The 23,290-nt window shown below is 33.5% G+C and overlaps 1 protein-coding gene across 1 annotated transcript in view; it reads right to left on the bottom strand.

Moving 5' to 3' along the window:
* Positions 1 to 23,290, bottom strand: part of LOC133201776 (synaptic vesicle glycoprotein 2C-like) — a 378,785-nt gene that overhangs the window by 123,879 nt on the left and 231,616 nt on the right. The gene's annotated exons all lie outside the window — the stretch shown is intronic.

The following is a 23,290-nucleotide window of genomic DNA, read 5'->3' on the forward strand; positions in this document are numbered from 1 at the left end:
AGGGAAAGTACTTGTCATTAGAAATATGCATCTGAAATATAAATGTCCTGGCACCAACTGTTCAAAAGTAATGGTAAATGTTAAAGTTTCTTTAAAAATAGGCTACTCTCCAAAAACGAGGTCAAAATTGTTGGTATTCCAAGGAAGTTCTTGTCACAAGGGATGCACCTGTGAAATATGAAAATCTAGTACTAATTTTTCAAAAATTGAGGCCAAGGGTAAAGTTTTTAAAAGTTGGTCAAATTCTAAGGTCAAGGTCAAATTGTCAAAAATATTTATACACCAGGAAGGGTCATGTCACAATCAATAAATATGTGAAAGCCCTAGCTCCAACTGTACAAAAGTTATGACTAGGGTATAAATTTGATAATTTTTTCGCCAAAAAATGGGTTACAGTCCAAGGTAAAGAGGTCAATTATATTAACACCTAAAAAAGGTCTTGTCACAAGGAATACACATGTGAAATATTAAAGCCATGGCTACAACCAATTAAAAGTTAACGGTAATGTAAAAGTTTTTGCGGACAAATAGATTAACAGACAAACAAACGGACAGACGGACGAACAGACAGGGCAAAAACTATATACCCCCAAATCTTTGAATACGGGGACATAAAAAGCGTTAAAATGCACAATAAAACGGTAATTGGTTGAACTGCAATATTTGGTAAATCCTATGTTGTAATGCTATTTTAAAATCTTTAAATGCTTTTTAACTGGTTGCTTTACTTTTATTTTATATATGGAGGAATACATTTTCCGTTGCATAGCATAAATAGTTTTTAAGGATTTTTTGAATTTATTCTACTTTAATTACCATGACAACATCATTCACCTTAAATGATAGTATTGAGCTCTAGTCTTTCTTTACCAGCCTAGTTTTAAAGAAATCCAAACAAAATGAAAGAAACGTTTTAGGGATTCCTTTTTTACTAACCAAGACAATACCATTCACAGAAGTCTTAAACTACAATTTTAACATCATAATATATTATATTTTTATGTAACAAATCCTATTGAAATTTTACCGAAACTGGAGGAAAAATGGCGCGTTTTGAATAAATTTCAGATACTTTTTTATTTTTAGTTGCCATGACACTGTAAACCAGCTGTGTATTTTCTACTGTGATCGATAATTGTATCAGGAGTATGTGTACTGAAAATTGAGTTGTCCAAATCTTATTTTTCACTATGAATTTGATCTTTGTTAATGTAATCTTATCTTCTCCAAGTTACATGTTCTCAAAGATGAAATTTTTTTACTAAACTTTCCTGCTGAACAACTCTAGATCTTAATTTGTTTTTTGGAAACACTATTATTTGAATTTTCGAACTACTTTCGTTTTGATATAATCGCGCAAATATGAAACATAAATTAATCATAAGGCAAAATAAGACAAACACATTTGAAAGATAGTACATTGAATGTTAAGACAGACATAAAATTGATGTTTTTTTTTTTTAATTCATATTAACTTACCTTAGAAAGTGTGTCATTCATAACATTCGATACAGGGTTTGTTTCCCAGCTCATTTACTTCTTCTTCCTGTAAACTGGTTCATTGTCCCGAGTCATAATAGCTATGAAATTTGATTATTTATGAAGTGAACTAGTCTCTGTTCAACTCCAAGGAAAAGGGTAATGTTATGTTATTTCTATTCTTTACTATTGTTACATAAAAACCTCACGTTTAGAAAAAAAACAACTTTAGATTTGTTAATCTTCGGTAATAAAGAAAAAGTTAAGGTCAAGTACAGAGAAGTCCTCAATTCAGGGTCATTCTTATGCATACATTTAATGGCGAATTGTTTAAACTAAAACACAGAAAACATAATAAATACAAAGGTCATGAAAAGTTGGTCTTTCATTCTGTGATCAATTACAAAATTTTAAAAATCAAGATGAACAGTCGGAATCGGAATTCTGAAACACGCACATACAAGCTACTTTCGAATTGTTCACTGCAGCATGGCTGATAAGAAAAGGTTTAGGTAAACGTCTAAAGCTGCAAAGTATGGTACAAGCATTCAGTTATAATTCGGAAATCAATCAATAATGATCACTGATCAAATAAATTGACATTTATAAATAAATCAAACTGTAGCAGTGTCACGTGAATTGCGGTTTACGTTCCTCATGACATATGAACATACAGTAGTTGGACAAGAGTATGTTCCCAAAATGGCCGACGTTCTCCAATCACTTTGAGAATTCTGATATGAAAACATTTTATAGCAATACCACATTTATTTTTTTCCCAACTAAGCCTCCGGATATAAAGTTTAGTTAGTGGTAGAGGTTTTAAAATAAGCGTCCTTAACTAATTTTTGGTTTATTGTTTATCGTCTGCTATGAGATATGGGTCGGCGAGGAAAGGAATTGACACAAGATGTCAAAACATCATTATTAGTTTATGAAAACATCGGTCATTCTAGTTATAAAATCTCAGAAATTACAGGCTTGAATCGGAAAATATTTAGTATTTTTAAAGCGGTTTTATGAGCGGGGAAATTCAGAAAACTTACTGCGAAGCGGCAGACAGAGAAAACTCGACGACAAGGCGAAACGACGAATCGTTGGCATGGTTCAGGGCAATCATCGGCAAACATTAGAGGATCTCACAAATAAATTTAACAATTCCGCAATTGTTAAAGTATCCTCTGGGACTGTGAGAAGAAGATTACTTGAAAGTGAATACAAACGATATCTTGTTTCCAGAACGATTACGATAAGAAATGTGAATCGCTCTCGGTGCATGGGTTTTTGTAGACAAAAAGTTGCATTGGAATGTTCAGAATAATTGGAGTAGAGTGATTTTTAGTGACGAGACAAAAGTTGTTATAGATGAGGATAAGAAAATCTTTGTTTGGGGGAAATCTGATGAACGTTTGATAGGGGAATGTACGGGAATCCGTTTGGACAGGGAAAGACAAGTAGTGATATCTGCGATATTCTGGGGTTGCATAACATACAATATTAATGGTGTAGGGACCCTTACATCTATTGATGGCAATATGAACTCTTTTGTTTATATTGAAACTCTTAACAACAATTTGAGGCCTTTTGTTGCTAAAACCTTGGGAAATGTTGCACGGATTTTTTAGGAGGATAATGCCCCTTTTCATGTATATAAGGTATGTAACAATTGGGAAAAGCAAAACTATATTCCAGTACTACATGTACCATGGCCTGCAGAGCCCAAACATTTATGTAATAGAAAATGTTTGGATAGTTCTAAAAATTCAGATGAAGAGACGCTTACATGACATTAAAAACAAAACAGACCTGGAACGCATCGTGCATGAAATCTGTTCCTCTCTACCTCTTCACTATATAAGAAGTTTATATCAAAGTCTACCCAAAACAATTAGGGCTATTTTGAAAGCCAAAGGAACCATCACAAAGTGCTAGTCATAAAGGGTAGTTTATTCAGCTACTTACAATTAAATTTAGGTTTTACTTTTTGATATGTATTCAGGTCTAAGAAGAACGTCAGCCATTTTGGGAACATACTTATGGCCAGCTGCTGTATGTCAAAATGCAGTATTCAAAACCTAGTGGAAACCGTTTATTTACACAGAGTTATAAAATTATTCTTAACTGAATATTTAAAAACTAAAAATTGTCTCTGCCTAGCAAAAGAGAAACTTTTGAATTTTTAAAAATCATAATATAAACTCTTTTTAATTTTTTTATGCTCCCGTATCGAAGATTCGAGGGTATATAGTTTTTGCCCTGTCCGTCCGTCTGTCTGTCTGTTTGTCCGCAAAAACTTTAACATTGCTTATAACTTTTGATTGGTTGAAGCTATGGCTTTCATATTTCACATGTGTATTTCTTGTGACAAGACCTTTCTTTGGGTACCATCATATTTTATCTTTTGACTATTTGACCTTGGAGTTTGACCCAGTTTTACAAAATTTTTCCCAACTTTAACCTTGGCCATAACTTTTGAACGGTTGGTGCTAGGGCTTTCATACTTCACATATGTAATCCTTGTGACAAACCTTCCTTTGGATACCAACGACTTTGACCCTTTGACCTTGACCTTGGAGTTTGACCTACGTTTGAAAAACTTTAACATTGGCTATAGCTTTTGAATGCTTGGTGCTAGGGCTTTCATACTTCACATGTGTAATCCTTGTGACAAGACCTTCCTTTGGATACCAACAACTTTGACCCTTTGACCTTGACCTTGGAGTTTTGAAAGAAAACTTTAACCTTTGCCATTTTTTCTTTTGAACAGTTGCTTCTAGGGCTTTCATACTTCATATGTACTATCCTTGTGACAAGATCTTCCTTTGGATACCAATAACTTTGACCCTTTGACCGTGGCATTGATGTTTGACCTACTTTTGAAAAACTTTAACCTTTTCCATATCTTTTCAATGGTTGCTGTTAGAGCTTTCATATTTCACAGGTATATTCCTCGGTACAAGACCTTACTTTGGGTACCATCATATATGATTTGCATTTGAGAAAGTTTAACCTTCGCTATAAGTTGCCATACGGGGGCATCAGTGTTTCACAAACACATATTGTCTGTATTTAAAATAGGTCAAAAATTTTTTTGTAATAAATGAAATGTGAGTTCTAAGTCCCTCCTTTTCCCTCCTCCCACTCCTGCACAAATGAAATGTGAGCGGATTGGATAGCGATATAATGTAAATTACATTAAGAAAATTAATAAAAGATTTTAATTCTGAATTTCTTGAGATAGTATTTTAAAAAAAATACTGATTAGTCCAGAGTTCTAAGAGATTAAATTATATTCTCAGTACTTTTAAAAAAAAATGTATATATTATAAATTTTAACAGATAATGATTTAGCAATTTTTTGTTATTATTGTTGATTTTTTGGACTGCCTATTGAATTTGTTTTGTTTGTTGCTTTATAAACAAAACTTAAATTCTTGTGTTTCGTTAGATTTTTCCTGAGCTGCATGATTTTTTTTATTGTTCAACCTCATAAAAATCGTGATTAGAGACAATCTACTATATTTTAATCAAGTCACATGGCCCGGAAATGGAGAAAATGATTCGTAAGTGGGAAATCTAGACTTTGTTGAAACACGTCTGTAAATGTTGTAACCGTTTACCTATTTTGAAAACAAAACGACTGTTATATGACTCACAAGTTTTACTTTCAATGCACATATTGCATGAAAGACAACTATGCAATATATCAACGAAACAGCCTGACCTGATCCTTAATTGCCGACTTCACTGTATTGAATTTTATTATTCTTGATAAATAAACATTAATTGTATGAAAAGGATTTTTTTTTTAATTTCTTTTCAACAGTTTCAATCTGAGAATTAATAATCTGATCAGGTTTACATCCCATAAGAGCTAAATTGAAATTGTATAGAATCATAGTGTAATAAAGAGTTCCAGACCAGTATTAATTCAAATATCCGTAAAATTATTTTTTATCAATCTTTTGAATCTGAGAGATTGTTTATATGCTTCAGAAAGGTTAGTCACTGTATTAGTAAATAAGTAAATGTCTTCTTACAATTCATTTGTTGTTATGACGTAGTGACTATTCAATCCATTTGTATTGCTCATTTTATTAAAAATTGGAGAGTAAATAAGTGTTGAATTCATTAAAAACGATCAAAATAAACTCAGTTCTTGATCATAACCAAGAAGTTTGTCGATTTACATTCAGTTCAAGTTCGCATCTCTTAAAGATATTTAGAGGAGTAGGGAAGTTTGCAAAAATCTTGCTTTTGATCTGTTTTGAGATTAAATTCAACAATATCCCTCTTTTATTTTGCATAAGTATATGTCATACTCCATTTACAATTCTAACAATCTATATTTAGCAAATTTAACTATATAGGTATCTTTTTATTGCTGACTTCAACGCCCTCATATTAATTTTGGTCACATCTAAGAAAGAAACAGAGTTATACGAAGCAGTAGCTGCAGATCTGTAGTTCGATGATCTGAAATAAAACTTTGCATAGACGACCAGAGAGCTAAAGAGTCACTCATTGTAAAAGAGTGTAAATTTATTGAGAACAAATATTTCGATAGTCTCAATTTCAGGCCAAGGGGAGCTAATAACATCGGTTGTGAAAGTAGTAAAAGGGTATACTAGGAACCCAAAGGCTTAATTGAGCCTTTCGATCGAACGGTGTCCTTTCTCTGTCACTGTTATTGTCGTCATTATCTCAATTTTTTTTTTAACAATTTCATCTTGTCAGAGAGTCGTCGTTGAGTTTTTTTTTTTTTTTTTTTTTTTTTTTTTTTTACAATTTCTATAGAACCATGAGCTATTTTCAACCAAACTTGCTACAAAACCTCCCTGGTTTAAGGGTCATTGCACACGTTAAGGCTTGCCTTATAAGTCATAGAACTTATTAAGTTCTTGCCTTACCGTGTGTACACCCTTAATACACAGTTTTTCGAGCCTTTCAAGAATGACTTACAAATAGAACACTGCTCTATTTCTTAATACAAGACTAAGCTGAAATTTTCTTCTCAACCAATGAAAATCATTCGCTCAAATGTCATTCTATTTTTATCAAACCATACACGTGGGTATATTGAAGTGAACACAAAGTATTTTCGAATAAGCTAATGAAAGTATCCACAAACACTTCTGTTCAACCTCTTCCTCTTTTTTTAAGAAGTGTGAATGCACATGTTGGCATAATTATTACAAATCCTAGTAATCTATTCTTCTATTTTAATGACCAAATGCACTAATTATTATTGGGATTTATGGAAATGTATATAATCTTGAAAGTCTTGCCTTTTACATGTGGACAAGAGAGCCGTACGTCCTGCAAAACGTAAGGTTTTAGACTTATAAGACAAGCCTTACCGTGTGTAACGGCCCTAAACTGGATTCAGGTTCATATATAAGATAATAAAAGTTAAAACAGTGTTGTGGCGTTGAGGTCTTTCTCAGGAACCACTAGTCCAGAAAAATTAGGCTAACTTTAAAGCTACCTTACATAGTGTAAATTTAACTATGATCAAATCATAGCCTCTAAAAGTTAGGTGGGGCCACAGTAATAAATCTGTTTTACATGGAAATATATGAAATAAAATTGTTTTAAAATCTTCTTTACAAGACTATAGAAACAATAAATAGTAATATTTGAAGAAATAAATCTCAAGTAGAGCGGAGTTAAGTCTATTCAAATTACAGTTCCAGGGTAGGGCTGGGCCGTAATAGGTGATCAAAGATTTACTTCGAAGCCTAAAATGTTTAGTCTTTTCCTAAAAAACGGGGGAGGGCCATGAACAAAATAATTAATTTGCAATAATCCTTAGGGTAATCAGATTCAAGTTTGTTCAAAATATCACCCTCCACACACCCTGTGAAAATAAATAAGAGTTTCACCTGTGAATATGAAGGGAAATTATTTTAAAATCTTCTTTCAAAAAATCAGGTCTGTGATCTGTTGTATTATAATACAATCATCTCTGCTTGTGCAGGTTTAAGTTTATTCATAAAGTGACCCCTAAGGTATGTAGGGCCAAAAATGGGATCAAAGTTTTACATTGGAAAAAGGGAAGGAATGTTTTGAATACTCTTTCAAAGAACAGGAAGGACATGATAGGAATAATTTTAAGCAAATAAATGTTCAAATTTGTTCAATTCATGGTTCTTGTGGATAGGGTGGTGTCAAAATTTTACAGGCAATCGAAGTGTAACATAATAATATTTTGGGGAAAATAGGTTTTTAATTTAAGGAGGGCAATAAAAAGCTATTTAAAATAAAAATAATCCTCTGGAGAGTCAAACATGTTAAAATAACAAACACCCCGTAAATGTGGAGTAGAGTGGGGTCACTAATAGGGAATCAAAGGCTAAAATTGAAATATAAAGGAAAAATAGTTTTATAATTGATATTAAGATACAATCATCCCTGGTGTGGGTTGTACAAAGTTGTTCAAGTTATACATAGGAATACATATATATACGAGGGAAAAAAAATATTTGAAATTGTTTTCAATAACAACAGCGCCATGACTATGATAAGTGATCTTATGTGGTCACCCTCTTACAGTGCAAATTCAATTTTTTTAAACAATGGGAAGTAGAGCGGGGCCACGTTAGGGAAATAAAGTTTTGAATGGGAATACATACGGATTTTTTAAAAATACCCAACACTTAATAAAATCACAAAAAACAAAAACGTATTTAAATACGAGATTAAAAGTGCGTCGTTAAGACTGAACCCATTAGTCATTCTATATAGTACTAGTATGAAAATTTCAGCTAAGAACAACGACAAAAAGCCATATGTCGTGTACGGTCATTGCTATTCACATGAGAAAAAATATTTTTTAGTTTAGTTTTATACAAGTTGGAACTTGCATGTTATCTTAACTGAAATGTACGATGAATATCGATTTAAGAATTTATCATGTAAAATTTGTGATACATTCACCTGCAGTTAGTGCATCACTTCTGTTTAAGATTTGACAGAAAGACCAGGACAATCATGCGCGGATCTAGAAGGTGGGGGGGGGGATCGGGGGTTCCGGACCCCCTGGAATTTGCAGAGTTACTAAAAGTATATAGTGAAGCAAATAAAAATTGAATTTGCCCCCCCCCCCCCCGGAAACTTGGACCCTACCATCAACACCACGAAATAAGTGTTTTTCACATTTTGGAAATAGATGTTACGTTGTTTTTTTTTTCTTTTTTGTTTGTTTTATTTATTTATTTATTTTGCTCGTCAAGAAACTTTCTGGATAGGGTAAGGAATTTTTTTTTTGGGGGGAGGTGGGATTTCTTACTAGGGTGAACCCCCCCCCCCTGGAAAAATACCTAGATCCGTGCCTGACAAAAGGTATTGTTTTATTTTCAATAAACTAACCGATTTGAAGTACATGACCTACATTTTGAAACAAGTCAAAATGCGGGTCATGTACTTCAATCACTTGACGCTAATTTAATGTTATGGCAGTGCAATGCAAGGATTGTTGTTTTAAAATTCTAACAGTTAAATAATTAGCTACGAATCATTAAGAGCATTTATACACTTACTACTGACTCGACATTTTATAGAATTATAAGAGGCCAATGGACCACACCGCTGAGTAATTATGGCCCTTCTATTCTTTAGTAGCAGATTCTTTTTCCTACATATTCTTATGTAAAACTTTGATGACATAAAACAACCCAACCCAAACTTCAATGTACACTACATGAGGATGCATCCATATAAATATGACTAATCAAGGACTTGATGTTTTTGAAAAAGACTTCAAAGAAATATCCTTTGTATTCCAGACCTATGTTAAACTGTCATTGTGGATTGTGGGCCCACTTTACCCCAAGGGTCTTGATTTGAACCAATTTAAATGTACTCTATCTGAGGATGCTTCCTTATAGAAATGACAAATCATGGTTTTGCTGTCCTAGAAAAAAGATTTGAAAGATTAATTCCTATATATACCTATTTTAAACTTTGATCCCCTATTTATGCTCCACCTACACCGGGTGGGATGGGGTGGGGGGATCATGTTTTGAACAAACTTGAATCTACACTACCTGAGGATGCCTCTGTGTTAATATGACTTATTATGGCTTTGCTGTTCTTGAGAGCTCTGATCCTTCGAGGTATTTGCCTCCAGTTTTTGGCACCTTTTTCAGCTCTTCCTAGTCTTTTTTATTTAATATTTTGGATTTCCAACGTTTCGGCTTGAGCATCACTGAAGAGACATAATTTGTCGAAATGCGCATCTGGTGCATCAAAAATGGTACCGTATATGATTTACACATGAAGATAGAATGACCAGGATAAACTTGAATCTTCACTTCATAGTTTGCTTCTGTATAAGTATGACTATTTATGGCTGTGCTGTTCATGAAAAGAAGATTTTTAAAGGTATTTCCTCTAACCTTATGTTAAATTTTGATCGGGGGTGGGGGGTGGGGGGTGGGGGATGTCATGATTTGAACAGAGTTGATTCTACACTACCTAAGGTTTCTTCTGAATAAACATGACTATTAATGGCTTAGCCGTTCTTAAGGAGAAGATTTTTGAATATATTTCCCATACATTCCTGTGACCACGCTCAACCCCAGGGGATCATGATTTGAATTGACATCAATCTACACTACCGGATTATGCTTCTGCATTAATATGACTAATTATGGCTTAGTGTTTCTTGTATAGATTATTTTTAAAGATCTTTTCTTTTATTCTAAGTAAAACTTTGACCCCCTTGTTGTAGCCCTGCCATACCCCCAGTGGTCATGATTCGAATAAAACTTCAAACTACACTTCCTAAGAATGCTTCTACATCAGTATGACTAATAATAATTGCTAAACTGTTCTTGAGAAGATTTTTAAAGATATCTCTATCTAAACTATGTGAAACTTTGATTAGATTGACCCCCAACGGATCATGATTTGAACAAACTTGAATCTACCTAACCTGAGGATGTTTCTCTATTAATATGGCTAAAAATGGCGTTGCTGCTCTTGAGAAGAAGATTTTAAAGATATTTCCAAAATATATTCCTAATGTAAAACTTTGACCCCCTCTTGTAGTCCCGTCCTACCCCCCCCCCCTCCCAGGTGGTATTGATTTGAATAAAATCAATCTACACTAACTTAAAGATGTTTTTTGTATTAATATGACTAAACATGGCTAAGCTGTTCTTTAGAAGAAGATTTTTTTTCTGTTTATTCCTATGTAAAACTTTGACCCTCTCTCGTGGCATCGTATTACCCTTGGGGGGTCATGATAAAAACAAAGTTGAGTCTTTGGTATGTAATAAAGTATTTACATCTTTTCAGGCCCAGTGGTTCTTTAGAAGAATATTTTTAAAAGGTATGTAATAAAGTATTTACATTTTTTCTGGCCCAGTGGTTCTTAAGAAGAAGAATATTTTTAAAAGATGGTACGAATTTTTTTTTTTTTTTTTTTTTTTTTTTTTTTTTTTTTTTTTTTTTTTTTTTTTTAGAAATTCTTAATTATCTCTCTTTGAAAGAGGGCGTGGTTACGAAATTTTTGTAAGTTCTTAATTATCTCCGATTGAAAGAAGGCGTGGCACTTCTCATGAACAAATTTTAATTCCCTTTCTCCCGTGGATGCTTTGTGGCAAATTTGGTTGAAATTGGCCCAGTGGTTCTTGAGAAGAAGTCGAAAATTTGAAAAGTTTGCAGACAAACAGACAGAGAGACGGACGCCGTAAAAATGTAATAAAAAAACTGACTTGAGCCCTCAGCTCAGGTGAGCTAAAATGAAATATGTGGAGATAACGAACAGTATTCGAGCTCAAAAGTCCATTACACATTACAAAATAGGAGCAAAGCAAACACGGACCTCTAAGACATCAGAGGTGGGATCAGGTGCCATGGAGGAGTGAACATCCCCTGCCGACCTGTCACACCCGCCGTGTGCTCCTTGCTATGATTGGGAAAAAAACGGAAAAATCTGTCGACAATTCAGTGTGTAAATAATGGCCTAACAATTAGTATGAAAAAACGGGCTTCCTCAGCACACAAGTGAATTTACAATCAGCTATCTCCGCATCATTAACATGAATGAGTAAATGAAGCATGGAGGCATTTTTGCTTTGATTATAATATGCTTACATGATAATATCGTTCATTAATATGACTGGTTGACAAGTCTCATAAATAGGTCCAGTGGTTTTTAAGAGAAGATTTTTAAAAATGAACGCCGATGACAACATTAGCTCACTTAACATTCGGCTTCTAAGGTTTCAGCAAACAATATACAGGTATCTGGAAACATCAATAGAGAAAAGTCAAAGATATTAATTAATGCCAATTGAGCAAATGCTTTATTTGAGTATGGGGCTTAATTAATTTAAAATATATTTTTGTTTCATAAGATTCCGTTTGATTTACAACTATTGAACTTTGTTCAAATATGTCATACACCTTACGTACACAATCTTTCCTCTTGTGTTGTAAAATGATAACGTTACCGATCGGGTTTTTCCGTTTTTTTTTTATCTTATCATAAAGTATTGAGGGGCACAAAAAATTGAACAAGTCAAATTGTTAACATTTATTAGGTTTTGCTGATTGCTTAGTTCATATGGATTAAACAATACAAGTCATTTGTTTCTTATTGTTTTGTCACTCTAGCAAAATTAAAAATGGAATGATGCACTGACTGCCGGTGACTGTATTACATATTTAAGTGATCATTTCTCAAATCTGCATTTATATATCAGCTATAGTTATGATCAAACAAGGTACACACTTGTATTTGTAAAACTATCATTCTAATAGATTATTTTTTTCTTCGTGAATAGCATGAGCCTTAAGATTTACTCTCCTTAACCGAAACTCGTACACTACGTGGAACGACTCATGGGTTCACATGATTTCGACGCACTTTAAAATTCTATTTTACATATTCGTATTTTGTTTTATTTCGTTATCTTTCTTAATTTATTCAGGTATTATTGCTTTTATTTTGTAATTTTTTTTTAAAATTCAATTTGTTCTTAATATATGTCATTTAGTTTTTTGTAATTTTGTCATTTAATTTTGTCATTTAGTTTTTTTTTAAATTTTGTCATAAGGTTTTTTTTGTCTGCACAATATATTTTCGGCTTCTGTAAACGTCACACCAAATGGCATTCATATAGAGATATGCCAAATTTGTGTGGATCCATTTTTTTTACTGTACATACTGGAGTAAGAACAATGCTAAAATCAGGATTTTTTTCACTTATCGCATGTTTACCTCTTTCTACAGAACAGGAAGGTAATGTACATAATAATAAATTTGAAGAATCCCAAAAGTTTTATGATTCTAGTTAGGATATGTTATGTCTAGCATGTAACCACATTACAGGTTTATTATTTTTTTCTGTGATAAAAATGATTTATTTTCATCATGTAATAAAGAACGGGACTAAAGAGATTCAGGTGAGAGTTATGAACCATTGTTCAAAGGGTGGCCTTGCAGCTCTCTGGTCGTCCATTCCAAATTTTTCAGACAAGTGAGCTGCAGATCCCTAACTTATCTAGCAGTAAACTGAAATTTATGTTGTCTAAAGCAAAAAATAATGGCTAAGAAATGGTACACATGTTCATAAAAGATTTTACTCATTTTTATTATATTTCTTCTATTTTTAATTTTAGATATGGGTAATAGTAGAAGTGCAGAGGAATATAACCGTATGTACTCCTACGTAGTTATTTAAAAAGAAAATAAAACTCATCTATATTATCTTATGCTGTAAAAGAAGTTCTGACAGGTTGAACTTTACGCACAAATTACTGAATTTGTTTCTTTAGCTTTCATATATTCATAATAATAAGTGCTTATACTGGTGTAAAAAAATGCTTAACCGAACTAAATAAATATAAAGTATGTTTCCTGAGAGCCATGTGTTGTGCATTATATAAGGGTTGTTCGGAATAGTTTGAGACATTTAATCACGTAAAAGAAAGAGTTCAATTCAGAAAATTCACTAAAATCCATCAAATTCGTATCAAAAAACAACTAATAAAACAACTATGCAAATGTTCTAGTCAATAGCATTGCATGTATTAGATAGTATAAGTCCCTGTGAAATCATGAACTTGTTTAAACTGTTTCTTACGACCTGGAGCACTCTGCAGAAATCATCATTATGCTATGTTCCACTGTCGTGCGATCCAATACAAACTCCAAGATTGATCATTCGTAGAGGATTGAAGAATACTTTAGGTTTGGATATGGGGTGATGTGAGTTGATACGTTCTTATATGGTTTGTGGCGCTTTGATGCGATACGGTCATGATCGTTCAATTCCAGGTGACACGATATGTCATGATAATGTCAGCGTTCGAGACCACTATCTGATCTCGATCTGGCACAAACATCACGATCCGGGTTCCTGACTAGGTACTTTCAGATACGTTTGTACACGTTATAATACATTACTTAATTACAAGCCGATGCGCTTTGATGCAGAAGAATACGAATCTGATCGCAATGTCTTACAGATCAGAATCGATAGTTATTGCGATTTGAATTAGGTTTGACCACGACGGGTATATATGCAGTATGATTCACCATAAACTACGTTTTCCAGCAATATCTGTTAAAGACAATAAATGGCACTGTCCTTTTCATGCTTTTATGAATGTTTTATATATTTTTTTTAAATAAACATGAAGTGAAAAGTTTGAATAAGATAGCTTTATTTGTATATGAAACCAAAATATTAAATTTCAGCATAATTTTTGAACATCAGAATGCATCTCAACATAACGTGGTAATTGTAATGCAAGTTTCACTTTTACTCATTTATCGTTTTAATTGTTGAAAACAAATTGATATGTCAAAAGTTAAAAAAAAAAATTAAACACGATTCTCACAACTGACTCAAGATTTGATGAAATTTAATAACAATCACCAAGATAAGACCATGAGTTCAATTGTGTCGTGAATCATAATATTGGAAACGTGACTGAAAAGAGTGACGATAACAAATAGTGATCTTTCTAAAAAAAAAAATAGAAATTTTTGAACAGGGGATAAAAATGAAACTCTGAAAATTCCAGAGGTGGGAGCAGCTGCCGAGGAGGAGTAAACATCCCCTGTTGACCGGTCATACCCGCGGTGTATTGGTCAAGTAGACGGAACATTTCGTAGTCAAATTTTGTATAAAAACAAAGGTCTAAGAATTGGTATGAAACAGTCAAGAACCTGTCCCTGTTTAAAAAAAGAATGATCTCAGTCAGAGCATGTTCTTGAGGAGCTAGAGGACGTAAACACATGTACAGTATGCAGATGATAGCATTATATTACTACTTTGTTAATTTGCCCTTATCCTCTAAAGTCAGTAAAATATCCAAATATGAAATGGATTCTGTGGCAGATTCAGCGGTGTCTTTATTTCAAGTTCACCGGTATATAATGAGTTGACATATGAATGGAAATAACTAGTATTAATTGTAAAAATGTCATCAATATATCCGAATGTAGAGTCGAAGGTCACAACAAGACAAGTGTTTTCTTCTCATGTAGAAGTTTTTTAAATAAAATCTGGTTTATAGGAATATAAAAATAAGTCGTTAAATAAAGGAGCACATTTATTGCCCATCGAAATTCCAAAGGTTGTTTCAAATCCTGGTCTTCAATGACTACAAAAATGTTGTCAATGAGGAACTCGAGCATCCTTATAAAATCAATTTCAGAGTATGTGTAGAATCAGAATGATCTTTAACAAAGTAATTTTGTTGATGGCTAATCACAAGATTCGGAAATTTCTGAGTTTATTCCAGTCAATGAACGACGGGACCCGAAACAAATTCCAAACGAAGAAATAGTGCACAGATAATTTCATTAATAAACTGTTAATTATCTCTAAAAATTCGCCATTGATCAGTCACTGTATATCAAATTTTCTGCGAATTATGTAATTTTTTCTTCACGGAAATTCATGAGCCTTCCATATGCAATACGAACATAAAGTCATGCTAACAACTAACTTAACGAAGCAAGAAAACACCAAACTACTGCTTATATTACGTAAGTATTCTGACTTAATTCTATCATTTTTATTAAGGTATTATTCCTATCCACTTTATTTCGGTATGCAACTATAAAAGTATCAGTGAAAATAACATTCACTCTATGTATTCGTAGCAGACGCATATCTCCCATAATAGGCCTATTTTGTTAAAAACATAATTCTCATAATCAACATATTAATTAAATCATGATTTTACAAACAAACTCAAAGCTTCCGAAATGTATTTTGCTCATATGTCGCTGATTATTTATTGATGTAAAAAAGTACGACAGTCCAGTACAGTCATATTGTTTTATAAATGGTCAGAATTCATACATAAAATATATATATTTTCTAAAAATATAATAGGTATATTTTTTACTTAACAGTGCATCCAATATCTCATCGTGGAATATAAATGGAATACCTGTTTAGGAATTAGCCTGGATATATCTGTTCAAAAGTAGAGTACTTAAATTACACGTAATACCAAATTTAATCTACAAGTTTTATGTAGCTTAATTTATTTGATTCTTTAGCTAAAAGAAAATATATCATTCAGAAAAAGAAATAGTAGTACTAAGCTTTATTCTATGTTTCCTTTCATTTAGGATAACTGCACATGTAGATGAAAGACTTGAACATGGAACAAAATATTTCAAGTTTATGTGTGTTTTGCTCAAAATCATTGGACAATGGAACAGCACTGACAGTGAGAAGGGGTGTGATGCTATCAATAAATCTAGTACGATTCTCAATGCAGGTATTATTTCAAATCCTGGTCTGAAAGTTCAAAAGAACTGTAGGCGAGATTTCTGCAGACACAAAAAATACGTCGCTATGAAAGTGCATCCTCAAGTATCCTTGATGACAATTCATTATCTCTCAAAAGTATATATTCAAAAGTAAATGCCTTTTCCTTTTAAGGACCATTGCCTTTTTTGTTCACAGCTAATCAAAAAATTACGGAAACGAGCAAAGTCGGACTGTTTCCCTGTGCTAACGTTTGATTTCCAGCGTACCATAGCAATATGCTCTGAAAGAGGGGATGACTGGGGCAATGAAGTAATAGAGAGAATAGAGTTGGGAAGAGATCCCCCAGCTGTGTACCATCAAGTATGCAGTGTTAAGTTCAAAACTGGAAAGCAAATTCCTAAGCAGTTTCAGTCCGTGCCAAATTTCAAAAACCAGAGATTGAGTGTCGGAAGACAAGAAAAATCTCAATCAAACGAAAGCATTCTTGAAAGTAGTGGAATATTTAGAAAACAATGATGATGAACAAATCACAATATCAGACCTTTTACGATAAAGGAATACTAGTGATGAGCCATACAATTTCTTTTACATGAAGAAAAATTGTAGAAGTATTTTGACAAGTTCATATTTTACAGCAGAAATAAATGGAAAACAGGGTGTTGTGAATTTAGATCAACAGCGTCGGAAATTCTTCACAACTTCTACAGTCAACCAAGGGAGGAAGATCTTAGGGAGAAACAGAATAGGATCATCGAAATGACTGCAAAACTTCTTCGCAGTGAAATAAAGACCCTTAAAACAAATAGACCTACTTATCCAGATCCACTTTCACTCTCATGAACAAGAGGCCCAGGGGCCACATCGCTCACCTGAGCACTCTGGCTAGGAAAAAGCAGAAATCAGTTCAGTCTTGAAAAAGTTTAAATAAATATAAAACTTGGGGGGGGGGGGGATGTAGTGTTAATTTGAACTAACTTGAATCTAAACTTCATGGGGATGCTTTTGAATTAATATGACAATTAATGGCTTTGCTGTTCTTAAAAAGAAAATTTTGATTGATATATCCTTTGTATTCCTTTGTATGATCCCCTGTTATGGTCCCTCTATTCTCCTGGGGATCATGATTTGTACAAATTTGAATCTACATTACCTGATGATGCTTAAAGATGTTCCCTATATATTCCTATGTACAACTTTAATCACCCATTGTGGCTCCACCCTACCCCCGGGGGTCATGATTTGAACAAATTTTAATCTACACTACCTGAGGATGCTTACATATAAATATGACTAATCATGGCTTTGCTGTTCTTGAGAAGAAGATTTTTAAAGATTTTTCCAATGTATTCCTATGTAAAACTTTGACCGCCCATTGTCGCCCCACCCTACTCCCGGGGATCATGATTTGAACAAATTTGAATCAACACTACCTGAGGATGCTTCCATATAAATATGACTAATCATGGCTTTGCTGTTCTTGAGAAGAAGATTTTTAAAGATTTTTCCAATGTATTCCTATGTAAAACTTTGACCGCCCATTGTGGCCCCACCCTACCCCCGGGGATCATGATTTGAACAAATTTGAATCTACACTACCTGAGGATGCTTCCATATAAATATGACCCATCATGGGTTTGCTGTTCTTGAGAAGAAGATTGTTAAAGATTTTTCCTATGTTTTCTATGTAAAACTTTGATCGCCAATTGTGGCCCCACCCTATCCTCGGGGGTCATGATTTGAACAAACTTGAATCTACACTACCTGAGGATGCTTCCATATAAGTTTTACATTTTCAAGCACAGTGGTTTTTGAGAAGAAGATTTTTAAATGATGCCATTTATTTTTTGCGACAACGACAACGACGACTACGACAACGACGACAGACAACGGACAAATTTCAATCAGAAAAGCTCACTTGAGCCTTCGGCTCAGATGAGCTAAAAAGCTAATATAGAATTTTTACCTGAGTCACTGAAATATTTTTTTGACAACGCTACTGGGGGATAAAAAAATCGGCACCAAAGTTTCGTCAGTTGGACAAACGGTAATGCAAGCAGTGAGACCCCGAGTATTGATGGCACCATTACAGATCGGTTAAGGTGTGCAGCTTCATCATTTTGCATTAAAATTTCTGAAAGATATGCTAAACAGTCTTGGCTTTTGTGCATTGTACTTCGAGGTGTGAGGTATCCAAATTTGAATGATGTGCTGCAGTTTCAAAAAGAATGTACATACCAGACACATTTGGTGATGGCCTTATCCAGTTTTTAGCGGACAATGTCGATCATAACCTGCTCGCTTTGGACGGCAGTGGTACATTCCATAGAATGGGAATAATTGCATCCATAACACAGGGTGTTGAATTCAGTGCGCCAATACCTAGAGTTGAGTTGATGTAACATGTAAAGGAATTATAGGGGCTGGGAAGATCGATATCAAATATGATAAAACGCAAATTGAAATAACCTCTTCGTTTATACTTAAGAAGTTGAGTTGGATGCAATACAAAGAAGAAATGGCAAACTTAAAACTCTGCTTAGAATTTCGTTGCCTTTGCAAAATACACGACTTGGTTGGTCAGGATTTATGCAGAGCTATCAAAAGGGAGAGCACCCAGGAAAATCATCCATTTGCTTCTTACCCATGATTGATATGAATCCAAGCGATCTGACATGCATATATTCTCCACTGCTGTTTCTTTGCAAAGAGAGTTCACGTCTAAGTGTGACCCCACCAGAACATTTGATCAACCACTATACTGGAAAGCGTTGACTTTGATCCACAATGAACCACAAAGTAGTTCGCTCAAAGCCATAGTTTTACGACTAGGAGGATTCCACATGCAAATGAGTTTTCTGGGATGAATTGGATTTGTTATGCAGAATTCAGGTCTTTCTCAAGATCTTAATTGTTGATTGTGCTTTACATATTCTGATTATCTCAAACATCCTAAATTTGCCAACACCGTGTAATCTTGATGAAAACACCGAAAAAACCAATGAAGACAATGCACAAGAAAAGAAACAAAACACAACGTTGAAAGTAAAGTTTGAGAGGGCGATGCAAATGTCTCATGAGTTGCTGCACAAGTCAATAAGTCTTGACGACATTCTAGGAAACGCTGAAATGATGAAAATTGAGCAAAGTATCAAGGAAAAAAGAAGACTTTCCCAATATCCCACCGCCAAGCTTTGGATACAGTATATGAATATGATGTACATTATGAAGTACATGTACTTTATTAAAACAGAGAGAACAGGTAAATGGCAAATGCATTTAGACGCCATAAAGAAAATGCTATTTTCAGGACACAACAGGACACAATTTGTATCTAAATTCTGCTCACACATATTTGCAACAAATACAGACTCTAAAAAATGATCATCAAGAAATTGTTTAAGGTTCTATGAAAATTACAAAGTTGTAAGGCAAAGTAGCAGATACTGGGTGGGTCTGCCGACAGATCTCATAATTGAACAAACGCTAATAAGAAGTGTGGAGACAAATGGAGGAATGACCAGAGGAAAGGGCATGTCTGAAGTACAAAGAGCACAAAAGCTCGTATTTATACCGGCATGTTCCAGCATAAACTCTGCTATGCAGGATTTTGAGAAGTTGCAGTTCAACACTAGTGATGAGCACATAGAATATTCTAGATCTAGACAGGAAAGGGACAACAAAGACTTGAAATCAGTTTTTTGTCATTTCTATCTGAAAGAAAATCATATATAGTTTGAGAAATAGTAAAACAGGGGTGAAAGCATCTAAAGAAGTCAACGTACACAAGGCTAAAGATGTCGGACAGAAAATAATTGGAGAATTAATGGAGGGTCGAGACGTTTTCAAATTGTCTTTCAAAAGAAGCAAACAAGTAAAAACTCTGAATGAAAAATCAAAGGTCACAATACAAAGTGACAATATGAATGTCAGTCCACAGCTACTATTACAAAGATTATTTACAGCAGCAATATCCCTTACTGATGATGCATCGAAAGTATTTTCCTATGAGCCTAGCAACTACCCTCGTCAATGTTTGATACAAACGCAAAAAAATTCTAACTTTCACTGTATTTAGCGCCTATAATTTCATGAAATTTTTAATTTAATAATTACGATTGTAGTACTTGAATATAAAACTGATAGAAACAAATGTACAAATTTTTAACAGCATTATTCTGGTCTATATTTGTATCTTATTATATTGTATAATAATATTATTGTTTTATAATATAGTAATAATGTTGAACTTAAAAACACGTTATTTTGTTTATGGAGTGCAAAAAGGTCTCTTAGTATCAATGATCTAAATTAATCACATTGGATCAGTTTCAAAAAGCACAACATCTATCATTCATACACAATCTGTGAAATCAAAGCTTATATTTTAAGATCCATAAAAATCACTCTCCCCTTGATACACAAATGGCGACTTTCCAGGAGGACATTTTTTAATTTAATCAACAAATGTGGTGGAATTAGTGGAATTCGTTGATAAAGGTGAAAAAGCAAATATTTGTTCTACATTAAAAAAGGGAGAAAAGAAACAAAAAATAGAGAAACATGTTCTACAATTTGTCTTCCTGCGCTGACAGGGTTTAGGTTCCCCTTTGCTCATTTTATGTCGGTGATGTAAGGGCATATGACTTGCATGCACTGTTCTGGGAGGCACTTGTTGCTTCTCATCCAGGGATGGTGCGTGCTATAACAGAACATTTTCAAACATCAAATGAATGTTATTAGTCCTGTAAATATGATAGTTCCAAACCCATGCAATTTTTAGGAGAAGGTAATATCTAATACGGACTATTCGAATGTTATGAAAGAGATTCTTAAAAGTAGGGTAACCAAAGGCTGTACAAGAAATTTAACGTTCACAGGAGGTGAACTAATTTAATGGCAGGTGTTTCAAGACTGTTACCACAGAGATCAGAAGAATGCTTTATAGATACACTGGGCGCTTATAAATGAAAATTTTTTATCTTTCAACTTCCTCAAAAATGAGGAACGACCTAGCCGAAGATGTGATGGATGGCAGAATGTTCCACTTGTTCCAGATATATCAATAATCTCTTAGAAATGGACAGTCACTAAATGGTGTAGTTCAGTTACTTCAGAAAACATCAAAATTGATCTAGATTTTCAGAGATGTCTGGCCCATTTAGAATACAAATGATCAAAGGTTACATGAACTAATGAATGTGAAAGTCTGGTTTGAACAGTGGAAAAATGGAGCCAAATCATCTAAAGAACTGTTTTCTAGAGAATGTATTGAGGATATTGAATCATGCATAAATGGATTTATTCAACTGTTTATTTTATTACTAGGACGTAAGGATGTCAAAATATTAATATCACCTGCACTTATGAATTCAGATGTGGTAGAGAACACTTTTTTGTCAACAACAATCCACATATAATGGACCAAATTCTAGTCCAAATGCCCTAGAATACAGAAGAAACTTGAACAGCATAGTTTTTGGTCAAAGAATTCTTTCAAAGAAAGCCGATGCAAGTGTTAGCAATACTTTTTGCAAACCTGTTCCATTAAAACGAAAATCTGAGAAAAACCATTATCTAGACCAACATCTATTAGAATATATAATAAATATGAAAACAGAAAAAAACTTACATAACTATAATGAAATTGGAATATCATTAATTGAAAAAAAATATGACAGAACTAAAAGATTTATATACTGAAACGCAAAAGAGCCGCAACATCCTATTTTAGGGGGAAATATTATATATAGGATATAATTTTGTATCTAAAAAGTAAGGACATCTTCCACTTTGTAAATATCTGTAATTTAACGGTTGAATGATTTTCATACCATTACCGGAAGTTAAGTTTGAGTCTGCTTAACAGAAATAAAAAATTGCATGTTTAACAAAATATTTGGCAATAATATGGGGTTTTAAGAATTTGTATCTGTTCATCATAAGTAATGAAGCAATGTTACGAAAAATGAATTCTCCTTTCTTTTCCGTAAGCGATGCCAAGGCTTCCTGAAAATGACTTCAGTACGCATTTCCATTGCTCTAGCTGGAAAATCTCAAAATAAAGGTGATGGAGAGTTGCAGATGCAAATATGCAACACGTCACGCCTCAACAGGCTCTTACGTATCATTAGCATGAATGACAGTCCATTGACCGGAAGTCCACTGCGCTTGGCTAGAGAAAATTCGACCTCATCATCTGAAAAACAGGCATTTAAAAATGTCAACGAATATTTCTTTCGCTCAGATCTCGAGATTGATGAACCTACTGCATCGTAGAAATCAAGCTGCAACTGTTGTACATGGCGGTCTTGCACGCTGTAATTGAATTGCCGGGGTGGGGGTGTTTTTACATTCATGTGTTACTTTCCAAAGTTAAATTTCATTTCAATTCATTTTATTCAGGTAAAATTATCACATAATGTCATGATAACACACAATTAAAACATTACAGATTAGCCCACTAATAGAAAAAAAAACAGACATTATCTCAGCACTATGCTACTTAATAAAGATCTAATTGAGCATATACATGTATTATTATATAAATTACATGACATACAGATGATAGGTATTACCTAAGGATAGCCCATAAAAGCCTTTATAAAAAAGCTTATTTCCAATGGGGTCCTTAAATTACAAATACGTTAATAACAAAAAAATTACATTAATAATGGAATTTAGGCAGGGTACTTAAATGAATATAGCATAATGCTTTGAAAAATGACATGTTTCTCATTACACATTTTCCTTAAAAATTATCACAATAATGCTTATAAAACTAAAATAAAATTAAATAGAAATAAAATTAGACAAGCCTTCACGTAGTATCACTAGCATTTTTAGATAAAAAAGATCTTACAGCTTTCTTAAATTTTTGTTTAGTTCTCATCTCCTTGATCTCACGTGGCAATGCATTCCAGTCTTTAATAGCATTATAGAAAAAACATGTAGACTCTTTCCCTTTTATCTTAGGTACATGAAAATTCTTATTAGTTGCACTTCTTGTTATATTATTATTCAGCACAAAATGATCATGGAGATAAGCTGGTGCATTTCCA

This window comes from Saccostrea echinata, unplaced genomic scaffold, assembly GCF_033153115.1.
Source record: "Saccostrea echinata isolate AGI-Se365-2 ecotype Australia unplaced genomic scaffold, CSIRO_AGI_Sech_v1 ptg000045l, whole genome shotgun sequence".
In the NCBI taxonomy this organism is placed as follows: domain Eukaryota; kingdom Metazoa; phylum Mollusca; class Bivalvia; order Ostreida; family Ostreidae; genus Saccostrea; species Saccostrea echinata.